General features: G+C 46.8%; 1 long non-coding RNA gene across 1 annotated transcript; it reads left to right on the top strand.

Moving 5' to 3' along the window:
• Positions 1–820: 820 nt before the first annotated feature.
• Positions 821–12,392, top strand: LOC144100319 (uncharacterized). The gene is made up of 6 exons (XR_013307611.1): positions 821–896; positions 2,555–2,652; positions 4,407–4,508; positions 5,122–5,201; positions 9,786–9,858; positions 12,192–12,392. It is a non-coding gene; the product is annotated as an uncharacterized LOC144100319 (long non-coding RNA).
• Positions 12,393–12,830: the final 438 nt, after the last annotated feature.

Genomic DNA, 12,830 nt, shown 5'->3' with positions numbered 1-12,830 from the left:
CAAGCCCTTAAAGGGAGCCATTAGCGCTATCGGGTCATACACTTAAAGTCTAGGCTGTGTCCCTGGAAATTTCCAGTCAGAAAGGCTCTGTGGCATAGTTCTGTGGTCAAGGACACGCTTATGTCCTTTCGCGCTTTCGCATGCGCCACTTGCGTTCAGCGATGCCTGTGAACATTTATGCCCTGCTCCCCAAATTAAGGCACCGATAAATCCTGACTGAAACGAAGGAGTTCAATCAGTGGAGCTCCCGCGAAGTATGCGCAGACGTTTGTCGAGGGCTTGGAAGCGGAGCAAGCGCCGTAGCGTCCGGTTAAGCGCTTGCGTCCGCAAAACAGGGCTGGGACCAAATGTTAGGCTCGTGGGGACCTTCTGGTGGGCGAGCTCCAACCCGCTCGTGAAAGACTCCAAAGTCCTCGTGTATTGGCTCGCAGGGCAGAAGGCACTTCTGAAATTCGCCTTCGGAAATTTCCGCCCCCGACGAGTGAGCTATGTGGAAAACACCGGAAATAAAAATCGCAAAATAATCGCAACCTGCTAATCGTGTCATGGTCTCTCGGGGAAGAGAAAGGCTTTATGAATGATTGTAGCTACATCGTGTTGTTTGGGACACCCGCACGTAAGCATGTGCTGCTGCTCCATTTCATCGTGTCTACGGACTATTTAAGAGCTTCCGGCAAATCTGGCCAGTGCCGGTGTTCCGAAAAGGAGCGTATCTATTTGCTGTAAGAAAAAAAAAATTCGCTGCAGCGTGAAAGATGAAAAAAACATTTTTTCGGTGGCTTCTTTTTAGGGCACCCTCAAAATGTTCTTGTGCATTGCGCAGGGATGGTTCTCCCTCAGATGTGGTTCCTCGCCACCGGCCCAGGATTTCTGCGCATCCGGTCTGAAATTTATTGGTGAGTTAACCGTTTTATTATGCGTTTTGCTTGGCCAGAAAAATTCGCTTCGTTGTGAGTATCTGGCATGATTTTTCACAAGGTGGGGGAACTACCTCAGCTCACAAATTCGCTGAAGACCATAGAGGTTTTTTCGGTGATGATAACCGTTACAGTATGGTAAAGCAAGGACGAAAAAAAAAGCCGTACTATACTCAACAGCATCTCATTTCTTGCAGCGCGCTGTACTACTTCTAAAAGAGTCGCAGCACAGAACAAGCAGAAGCAGTGTTCGAGCTAGTCGGTTTTTAAATATACGACCGTAAAAGTGCTCAGAAGACACAGAAAAACGGAGACATAGGGCGCTTACTTCCAGCACATATGTGTATGCGCGCAGCGGTACTTATGCGCATGGCGTTGATTTCAAGTTTCGAGTTTATTGAGTAACGCACATAGTAATAATGTATACAATAAAATCAGTACAGAAGGAGGTCCCATAGTACACGGCTGTCGGGGGAGGAGGGGGGGGGGGGTCCTGTGCATGATTAATGTGCCTTTGTTGAGAATGGCGTGCGATGACTTTTGTTTATCGAGTACCCCATGACCTCAATTGTACGTACCTTTTCCCCTGTCTTGGCCATTTGAGCGCTTTTGTGATCCTACAGTGAAAAAGATCAAGATCCTAACATTTCTTTGCTAGAAGCAAGTCAGTGGCATCCAAGTTCATTCACTGATCATATGACGTTGTGATTAGGTTTTGTTCTGAGGTTTTGTTCTGGTGATAAGGCAAGCTTTAACGTTGGGATGATTCTTTGTAACTGAGTAATAGTATGAGTCGCTTGTGAATGTGGGCGTAGCTTGTCTGTACATCAGGCTCTATCCGACAACCATCTGTTTTTCTTCTTTGATCTGTCTTACCCATACTTTCGCACCTGTAACCATGACTTCAAAACAAGGAAAGCGTCACTGTATGTTACTGGGCGCAGTAGTCAGAGTAAGGCACAGTTTATTATCATGGAGAAAACTCGTGAAACTAAGAAAAAAAAACAAGAGGATGTTGACTGCGTTCAAATCTGAGCAAAAGCACGGATTTGTGTTGCGTAGCAGACGACGGTGAGCAGGCAGTGCCGCGGGACGAAGCAGATGGAAGTTGGTGAAGACGACGCACTCCAGTGCACAGCGCGAGAGTGTGGTGCAGTTTAACAGGAGGCGTGTTGGCTGCGGAGATAGCCTCGTGGTCTCGCTGAGCGGCCTTAAAGGATATCTGTTCGACTAACCGTTCATGGATACTGATTCAATTTCCTTTTCTCTTTCTCATGGTTTGACCTCTAACTCAGCTGAAGGTGAAAACAAACTAGGCACCCGGCGATCGAAGCACGAGGTCCCGTAGTGAAGCTATCGCTTCAAAAGTCGTACAGACAAGCAAGCAAATATTTTTTAGTATGCAGCAGTCAATTACCACGGTTATGAGTTCCAGTTATGAGTTTGGCGCGTGATATTCTTATTTTCTAATGAGCGTGAAAACTCAAAACGCACACACACGCGCGCATGCACATGCACGCACACGCGCGCGCACACGAACACAAAATATTATCTCCTTGTATGCATTATACGCCTTATACGCCATGTCACGCAGCAAAGCACGAAGAAACGCTGAAGTACTGCGTCTTCTTTTCCAGCGATGCGTTCCAGACCTCGAGGAGCATTGCCTTCCAGGTGTTCGGGCAGTTCCTGGCGCCGTGCTGAGCTGGCACTGGAGCAAGAATCTCTTCCTTAGGTGCGCATGCGCCTTTTATGAAGCCAAATGTCTTGGGAATCTGTATTGTCGTGTTATCTGTGCACAGCAGCTAGGGACATTCCCTGCTTATTGTTTGACCTAACTTCACATACAGCTGCGACTAAAACTGGAAACAGACGAGCAAAAAAATAAATAAAAGATGCCGTCTCAGGCGTCAATGACGTGCAGCTGTATACGAGGTAGACCCGTTGCTCCAGCGTGCTAAATCACTTGAAAGTGCTCCCATGGATTTTCACTGGCGGAGCGCCCTCTTGGACTCACCCGATTTATAAACAAGCTATACTTCGGTCGGTACTTGGCGCCGAATGGGTGCTCAAACTTACGGACTTTCCCTGAAGTCGGCGGCCATCAAGTGATGACTCATTATACCGAAATTTTTGGTGTAGTTTTCCTGACTTTGACATTATTTACATAGATTATTTGCTACATTTGAATACATTGTTGTTGATAATTATGCACTTAATGTTGACCCCAGTATCCTTGAAGAAACCCGTTCAAGGTTGGATACGTGAAGATTCATTGGACTTATCTAATGCCAGTGTGCTCTGTACATTGAGCCGCTGCTGAGGGCGAGTCATGGCAGCGGGAGTGATCGGTTGCCTGTGTTGGATAGCGTTAATGTTTGTCCGTGGCCTTCCTGAGGACACAGTAGTTATTCTTTGCATCGATGTTTGCTAGAGACGAAAGAGACGCTTTTATTGTTTGCTTCTTTCTATCAAAACGTTCAAATACTATTCTTTTCAACCGTGCCACTGCACAGACTACTTGGTTTTTATCGTGTATGGTTTTCGGGGTCTTGATATTATATGCGGTGACGCCATCGTGACCACTTGGCATAAACAGCTTAGTGAGTTCTGCGTATACAGTTTACATCCAGTGTAGAGTCTGAAAGGATTTGAAGGTTTTGTTTTTTGCTTCAGCTGAACAGGACTGACATTTATTGCTTTGCTGATCGCTTTGAAATAAAAATGGCAGTGTACGATGCAGGGAAGCGAGATCTTGCCACGTATTTCGTTTAGCCATTTATAAAGAGTAAATAGAGCACTTCAGGTACGTTGTTGCTTAAAATGGTCGTTTTTAAATTAAACTGGTTCTGAGACACCTTTCGAAGAAAGCACATGAACCCTCTCAATCACTGCATTGTGTTTTCATGAACACCTGAGCCAAATAATACACTTCTACACGCATCAGAGAGCAAATATTCATGCGCGAAAGTTGCTGACGCCTTCTCGAGGACATTTTCATGCTCGCTACATCCTCCGTCGCTCGCAACTGCGTATACAAGTTGAGAGATGTCTATTGGCTAGATTTTTTCAAACTTCAGGCACCTGCCATGGTTGCGGACAATAAGGCGCGTAGCTCCGGCGGATCAGGAAGCTCCGCCTCCAAAGGCGGGGCCAGCGGAGCAGCACCGCCCTTCCAGCGTGCAAAAAGTGACGAGAGAAGAGCGAAAGGCGCGAAGAAGCTGAAATTCATATTTTGACTATAGATAACCCAGCTTCTACCGAGTGCGTGAAAAAAAAATTCTTGAAGCGGGGTGCTTTAACGTCCCAGGCATACCGCGACTTTATTAAGAACTAAAGAATGGATCAACACCAACTGGCCCGTCAAATTGTCCTATTCGACTTTATTAGAGACCCTTTCAGAACCCCTTTAAATCTCCATACGCTTCGTTCATGCGGCAGGTGGCATGATGGTGGCCTCCTAATGTTTACAATACTGTGTTGTTACAGTGCCGGTTGTGGTCAGCGCTCGGCGCCCGACTGGCTCGTCTGGATTGCATGCGTCGTGTGGGTGTCCCGCCTTCTAGAAGACAGCAGGACCACCAGCCCATGGTGAGCGAGCAAGACAGAACTCTCTGATGACACTTGGTTAGATGGCCAGGGCAAAAGAACGGAATGCATGCATTGTTGTTGTTTTCCTTGACCTTAAATTTGACCTGAACATTTGACGATGCAGTGAGCACCACATCGACAATGACCTTCAATGCCTCACAACGTCAAACCCAACTTAACGGTGCGGTGGTATGGCCAAAGCTATGGTAGTGCGAGCGCGTGATCGTAGAATTCGGTACTTGACCTTGAGATCTGATTTGAGACAGTGGAGATCATGCTTAACTCGTATAATTAGGTTCATGCCCCCGTGAACCCCAGTCATTTTTTTAGAAAGCAGCTCAAAAAATCTAATCTCAGAGTTTGTTTTAGACAAATCCTTAATCTAGAGCAGGAATTCATCGCAAAGCTGGTGTAAGAAGCAGCTGCGCATTGCTAAATGCCCGCTGAGGAAGTGCTTGGGAAACAGCTGCTGGAACACCCATTTTCAGTAACCCTGGTATTCAAGTCTCGTATCAGAACTAGAAGACGTTCCAGTCAAGTTTGAGTCGGGATGAAAACAATATCAGTGCTTCCTTCACGATGTCACCCTGAGTCAGTCTTGTCACTTCCGCAGGGATGGCGCTTCTAGACAAGTGGTACCTCGCCATCAGCCCTGGAGCGCCAAGGCTCAATGCCTAAGTCTAGACTTCATGGGTGAGTTTGTAAATGCTGTGAATTTACTGCATTTGCCTCAATACAGTAAACTGCACCATGCCCTAAAATATCTCTCAGCAGCCAACACTTATACCGGCACAGTGGCTGTGTTCTGCTTCAAATCTATTCCCTATAGCTTCTTTCCTGCATTTGTCATTGGTCAGTTCGGACTCCCTGCCAGGACCAATCCGGGAGGGGTAAATGTTTTTAGCAGGGCACGCAGTACCATGTGACGAGACAGCTACTTCGTGGTTCAGACCCCTGGACCATTATTGGGACGGGAAATTCATAGCCGACTTCAGTAATGTTACTGAACAAGTGACACAAGTGACGCCATTGTGTGCCAACAGTGACTACGAGATCATTGTTAAGGAGATTCTGGTTACGACGCCTAACGCTACAAACAGATTAAAACTACTAGTCATGAAGCATAGCTACCTCAATGGGAAGGGTGGCTGTATTCGCGAGGGAGATTTTCGCTGCCTTTTATAGAAATGTTTCGCAAATGTCTTTGTAGGCACTGTCTCCCAGAAGAAAACGCGAAGTGTTGGAAGTGGAATCTTGCTCTGGAATTGAAAAGAATATATTGTCATCTGGCGAATGCTTAAGCATAGCCACGTGCTATAAACAACGGGGCTAGCAAAGCCGGAGCGCAGTGGCCATCCCGACTACGAACGCATCCTGTAGGAAACGACTTTATCTGATGTCGGGCAGCTGTACACGAACATCGGCATAATTTCGTTAGCCGTATACAAGGTCAGGTTAGTAATGGTTGGTAATGGGATACGTAGAATGTATAAATTAACCTCTAATCGCTTCCCTGGCTCCACTCACGGCCCTCACTTCGTATAAGAGGTAGTGTTCGGTGTCTATCTCAAGAACACGCCACTTCCTCTACTCTTCACTACTGCGGCCTAAGTCTAGTTCCAGAGAGATTCCTTTAAGCTTATCGCTCCAAACTGGGGTATAGTCCTATTCCACTAGGGACACGCCTGGGTTCTGAAAACTGCATGGTTTAAGTTGTTCAGCACTATGGCCAAGAAGTGCCCTCGTGGCTCTCATAAGTCCATCCAAGTTTTATCTTAACATTTTCTGAGTGGCTTCCCTTACGAGGGCTGCTTTATGAAAAGCAAAGCCAGAAGGTGGAGTAAGGTACTCAGTGGACTAGCATAATCTTCTCTATTGGGATCGCCCTTGTCCTATTGCTATTTAAATAACCAGAGATTAGGCTGCAAATTTTTCCAATTCTACTTTTGCGTGAGCTGCCATCAGCATATTCCTTCCTGACTTGCATTATTTCTAATGGCTAAATCTAATATCTTCGTTGCTTTGGACGCGCGAATGCCAGGAGCAGCAGTAAAGGAACTAGTCAAAAATAACCTTTTGTTGAGTAATGAGTAAGGACAAAGAATGTTATTCCAATAAAATCAAACAAATACAAAATACACCCAGTACCTACTGGGATTGCACAGGAGCCGCCTGATTCCATACACTACGTGCACAAGCGGACACTAAAGGAAGATAGCTAGGTTGATCGTCGTCAATCTTCTATTAAACTGAACTGTGACAATTACTTGGTCAATGCAGTCAGCGTATGCTTCGACTGAAACTAAGGTCGCAATTCTAGGCTATTAGATTTGATAGAATCAAAAAGCTCGCAAGTGTTCAGACGTGTGGCTCCGAATTTCTTTCATTTGGCTCCTCGAGAGTGAAATGAGAGCTTGTCGGATCATCGCACTGGCAAATCGCACTGCAAAACGACGCCAAGTGCCACTGGGGCGGAGCACTGGGAGTTTAATACCACTGACCACTGCCTTGCGTTTGTGATAGTGTAGATCTTGTGGAAATTCAGAGAAAAATTGATCGGGCTAGGATAATCCTGCCAAGTCGAACTATGCACTAATTTGAGCGCCACGTCTGATGTCCGATGTTAACATGCACGCCCGCTGCAGTGGCTGAAATTGCACTAATTAATTTTGCTGGCCTCCTGGTCTCGTCCCACGAGCTACGTGCAAAAGCCGCTTCCAAGTACTGCGCATTGTGTGTTCTTAAATAATCCTGGAACCACAATTTTTAACATCCTCTGTGCGCATACACATTGTGCGAACCCTTGGCATGGTGACTGAATAGAAAGCATGACAAATAGGCCAAGCACTCTATCTGAGAACTATTGCTTAATCATAAAAATACATCGGAAAGCTGATCTCATCGGTGATACAATGGGTACATGCTTTCCCCTCGCCTGGTGCTCGACTTATCTGGGGTGTGAAGTGCCTGGAAAAGGGGACTCGACCCAACCTCGAGTAGTCGGAAATGCCTTGTGTCATGGCGCTCTTTGGCCATAGATGCTCATGTGCCATAAAGTTCCATAATCATCATCAGCCTAACTCAGACGGGCCGATCCATTCCTACCCGTCTGCTGAGGGAGTGCTCGAGAAGCCACTGTTAATAAACGAGAAAACATTCACTCAAATTTGAGTGGTAATCAAAACAATTTATCTGCGCTTTCTACATTATATCAGCTTAAATAGGTCTTGCCACTTCTGCATAAATGGCGCTTCTTGACAAGTGGTACCTCTCCACGTCCCGACGTCCCGTTTTTTCAGCGCCGCAGTCTAAATGTCATGGTTGAGTTTATGACTGTGTTGTGCAGTGACTCGGCTGAACGTTTGAAAATTTCAGGCTTTCCAATTGTGCATCACACAGCAGCGATTGTGCGCATCTGAGGAATAATAGAGGTGATTTGTTCCCGTGTTTGCACGAAGCTGCACTGTATACCGTCTCGGAACGCAGGTGTCGCTAACAAATATGCAGAAGCAAATAGGCACTAACGCGGGATTTCCTGGCTGCATTGACTTTGGACCGCATCGATGGCGACATTAATTGCTCACCGCAGGAAGCCGCGAATCTGTGATCACCACCTTTCATTGTGATTGTTTTGCAACGCGTAAAAGAAAGTGTAACACATGTAAGAAGTATGTCATCGCTACTGGGTGACCTTACTTATTGGTTTGCATTGCCGTTGGCCCGCTGTGTACATTGTCATACAAGTGTTTGCATAGGTCTGGCGATGGTGGTCTTGGTGATGTCTTGCTCCAGCTCCATGCACCTAATTGGCATCGCAGGGGGACTGCCGCATGCAACGCGATTGACCACAACGTCACGACAAAAGTCCGAAGAACTGGTTAAAGGTCGGACACAGAAGGGAGTTTGGCGTTTCGCTCTTGCGTTGTAGGCAACTATAGACCAAGCCAATAGAAGCCAATTCTTGCGCAAGGTTGCTTGAAGACGATTGGTATAAACGAGCGATTTTTCGTCACCCCACAAACGGCCTTCGTCGAGTTATGCATAAGGCATCACCGCAGTTGGCTACAATGAGTTGCAATTACTGGCTTGGTTTCTCCAGCCATCCTCCGGATGCCCATTCTCATGCCGGAAATACCTCGTCCATGTGATCAAGCCGCTCCTTCTACCACTGCTTGAGAAAGGTCTATTTCGCATCTATCACATTTAGGACGCCCATACTGTATAGATGACCGGAGGCTTCGATGAACCCAGTCGCTGTTTAAGAGTGTCATGAAGAATAGCCGATGAGACTAGCAGTACCGGATTGAATTAGCGTGAGTAAGCCGGAAACATGCCGCACATCTATACACACAAAAAGCTAAGCATAGCAAGAGGCGTACTGTTACGCGAAATGAATTATATTGCCTCCCGCTTAATAATAATAATAATAATAATAATTGGTTTCTTGGGGAAAGGAAATGGCGCAGTATCTGTCTCGTATATAGTTGCACACCTGAACCGCGCCGTAAGGGAAGGGATAAAGGAGGGAGTGAAAAAAGAAAGGAAGAAAGAGGTGCCGTAGTGGAGGACTCCGGGATAATTTCGACCACCTGTGGACCTTTAACGTGCACTGACATCGCACAGCACACGGGCGAATATGCGTTTCTCCTCCATAAAAACGCAGCCGCTGCCTCCCGCTTCCCAAGGGAGAAATTCTGCCGAAATGCTGGTCTTTCCTCAGCGATGAATTCCAAGAATTGTTGGAAAATGGAGTGCCACGTTTACACCTGTTCTCGCTGAGAATGTAGCAGCAGCAAGAATCTTTTCGTTAGATGCTATGTACCGTACATGAGTGCATTAAAATACTCCAAGCCCTTAAGGATATCTCAATAGCCAGCCGTACTGCCCGCAGAGTCGCTGTGTTCCGCTACAAATATTTCATCTGTCGCTTCTTTCCTGCCCTTGTCATTGGTTAGCTCGGACATCCTTTCCGGACCTACTTAGGAGGTGTAAAGTAATCGACAAGAAATGGAATGCGCACGATTCGACGCTGCAATATTGCCCCGTCGTGGGTGAGCTCTGTCCACCAGCCAACCTCAAAAGTTAATTTGACTGCAAATCTAGAAACTAGCACTGCGTTGGCCTCCATAGATGCGATTTATTATCATAAAACGCTAGGCTATTTTAGTATATTTTAAAAACTAAAAGACGTTCCACTCAAGTTTGAGTCGCGATGAAAACAATTTATCAGCGTTTCCTTCGGGATGTCACCCTGAATCTGTATTGTTACTTTTGCAGGGCTGGCGCTTCTTGACAAGTGGTACCAGTAGCACCCTGGCGTCCCGGTTTTCAACGCCGCAATTAGTCATGGGTGAGTTATGGCTGTGTTGTGTCGTGCCTTGGTCGAACGCGTAGAAATTTTCAAGCTTTCCAATTAGGCACCGCAGGGCTTCGACTGTGCGCATCTGAGGAATGATTGACGTGGTTTGCTCCAGTGTTTACACGAAGCTGCACTCTATACCTTCTCTGAACGAAGGCATCACGAAGAAATAAGCAGAAGCAAATAGGCACCTTTATTCGCTGCATTTACTTAGGACCGTGTTGAGGACTACATTAATAGGTCACCGCAGGAAACCGCCAATTCTACGGTCACCACTTGTCATTCTGTTTTTTTTTTCATTGCATAAAAGAAAGTGATTGCAATCGAATCCGTTGAACAAGTATGTGAACGGTGCAGGGTTGCCTTACACGCTTGTACTGACGTTGGCCAGCCGTGTACATTTTCATGCAAGTGCGTGCAGAACTCTGGCGATGATGAGTTCAAAGCTCCAGTGGTCTGCAGAATAACGCTGCACTAATGCACGCGGTGTGTCGCAGATGGAACGTTGTAGCATCGCTTTGCTCAGCCCTTATCACCCCATTCTTAATCCCTACCGTCCCGTCAAGGTTCAAGTGTGCACCCTCCGTGCGAGAGTTACGCCGTCTATTCAGCTCTCCCGCCATTAAAGCATTTGTCAGCTGCAACGCCGTGCGGGTTGTGTATCCGGTAAGCGACAACAAACTGATTGTGGAGGGATGTTTTCTGCCCTTGAAAGTGTGGCCTCTGTGTCATTTTTAAAAGCAGTGAGAATTAGCTAAAACTCTTATGAAGGAAGCATCCGCGCTATGAAATTAATTTAGGATTTTCTCGTGTTTGTGGATGCTTGCGCGGGCTTACACGTTGTCTCTACGCAACGTATAGCTTCGGACCAGGTCTGCAACATAATCGCAAGGAAGTCTACTACCGGCTAAGCATGTCAGCCAACGCTGTTTATATGAAACGCTTGTATCTTTGCTCTGGGGCGATGCAGTACCGGTCAGCTCTTCCGGACTTCTCTGTATTCGGATTCAGGTCGACCACAATACGGCAAGTGCCTCTCATAGTAAGCTCGGCCAGCAATGACGTGCACATGTCATGATGTCACCTGGTAGTCTAGCAGCGCTGAGGGAATGCCACATGCAAAGTGATTGATTGCAACGTCACAACAAAAGTCTGAGGCCGCCTACGTAATTTTGTATGGCGACCCCTGACTTGGGCTCTCACTCTCGGGTTTGCAGCCTACTTTTCCGCCCTGAACTTCAGGAGCTACCCCGTGTACAATATGAGCATCGGCCCAGCAATTCTGTAAGCTGCGTTTTCCAATACACCCATATTTATCTGACTGATTCATTACACGTGCATTTAAAAGGGTGGTATCCAGAGTGCTTGTGGGTGGGTCCTGAGTCCAGGTGCCCGGAGGCTTCTGCCGACCTTCTGGCGATTACAAGAAGAGCTGCCTGGTCACCGAGGCTTGTGCGGGTTTAACTCTTCAATGGAAAGGCGGTTAGTTCCGCTGTGCACTCTTTTATTTTTGAACTAGGGCTTTGAAATTTCTGGCACAGTACAGATGTTAACGAGCATGTGCACTGCACGATTGCAGTGCACATTAGGGGCATCGATTTTAATCTTCAAACCTGCCTTAGGGCCTATTTTTTTCTAGGCCTCATTGATCTTCTCCTTTAAAGGACGTCTGAGGTTGCCAACAAGAGTGCAAGAATTCCGATAGTGGATACTTGAACTTTCGTAAAATAAATAAGAGCGGAATGCATGGCACCAAACATAAACACGGTGGCGGATTAAAATAATTGTAGCGCGGCTTCTGGCAGAAGAGCCTTTTGCTATTTTTTATGATTTTGTTAGGGAGCGGCAAACTTCTCCAAAGGATGCTGTTTTGTTTTCTAATACCAAATTTCGACGAGGAGAAAAGAAATTCCAGCCCACGAGAATGCTTGGTGAGTATATGAGTGCGAAAGACATGTACATGAAAGCAGACAAAGCAAGCACTGACTCGCAATTGCAGTTTCTTGAAGTGAACAGGGCAGTGAAGAGCCGTGCCTTTTGTGCAGCAAGATTCACCATGACGCTATACCATCTTCTCCAAGTTTCCATTCTTCTGCGGAAATACATGTTTCCCCTCATCAATATTCCATACTTCTAGGCTGTAGATAAAATGAGACAAAGGAAGCACGGATAAGGTCGACAGAGGAAATGCTCCAATGCTGCAACTGTACGCATGCCACTGTTGCTAGTGCCTTTCTCGCGTGTATGTAGTCTGTCTGGGGGATCTGGTTTGCGTACTTTAAACCTGCTTCGTAACATTTTCCACAATATGCGGAACACCGCAGGATGGGGCCAGAGAGACGGCGGTCCTTCGTTGTCATGGTGACAACAGACAGCGGACAGGATATCGTTGCTGCACCGCTCTGTCGTGGTGGAGCTACCTCGATCGCTAGTGCTCGCCTTGGCGCCGAGAGAGCACGTGGTCCCAGTGGTGATGTGCTGCGGCGCACGGCTCGAATAACGTTTCCAGCTGGACTTTTTCTGCGGAGCTCTGGCAGTTGCGCAAAAAGCGTTTGGTAAGTGAGTACGTACCTCACTGTAGACCATCATACTTGAATGCGCATGCGGAATCCTTCATTTCGCTGATGGTGTTTAGTGTTTATTGTGGCAATGCTTCGTGGCAAGCACACCGAAACGAGTAAAGAGGAGATTCGGAAAGAGTACTAGCGATTCTGTTTAAGGTTACATAGCTGTGGCATGAGCTGTACGCATGAAAAAGGTAACCGTTATTGCGGACAGAAGTCAGCGGGTATCAGCCACTACGGTGGCTGATGGTTATGATGCTTGGCTGCTGGCCCCGAAAGGCGTGGGTCCGATCCCGGCCGCGGCAGTCGCATTTCGATGAAGATGAAATCTAGAGGAACGTGTACTGTCCAAGTCGGTGCACGTTAATCAACCCCAGGGGATTGAAATTATCTGGAGCC

This window comes from Amblyomma americanum, chromosome 8 (genome assembly GCF_052857255.1).
Source record: "Amblyomma americanum isolate KBUSLIRL-KWMA chromosome 8, ASM5285725v1, whole genome shotgun sequence".
Classification (NCBI taxonomy): Eukaryota; Metazoa; Arthropoda; class Arachnida; order Ixodida; family Ixodidae; genus Amblyomma; species Amblyomma americanum.
Note: the sequence above shows the minus strand (reverse complement) of the source record. Positions and strands in the feature narration are given on the sequence as shown.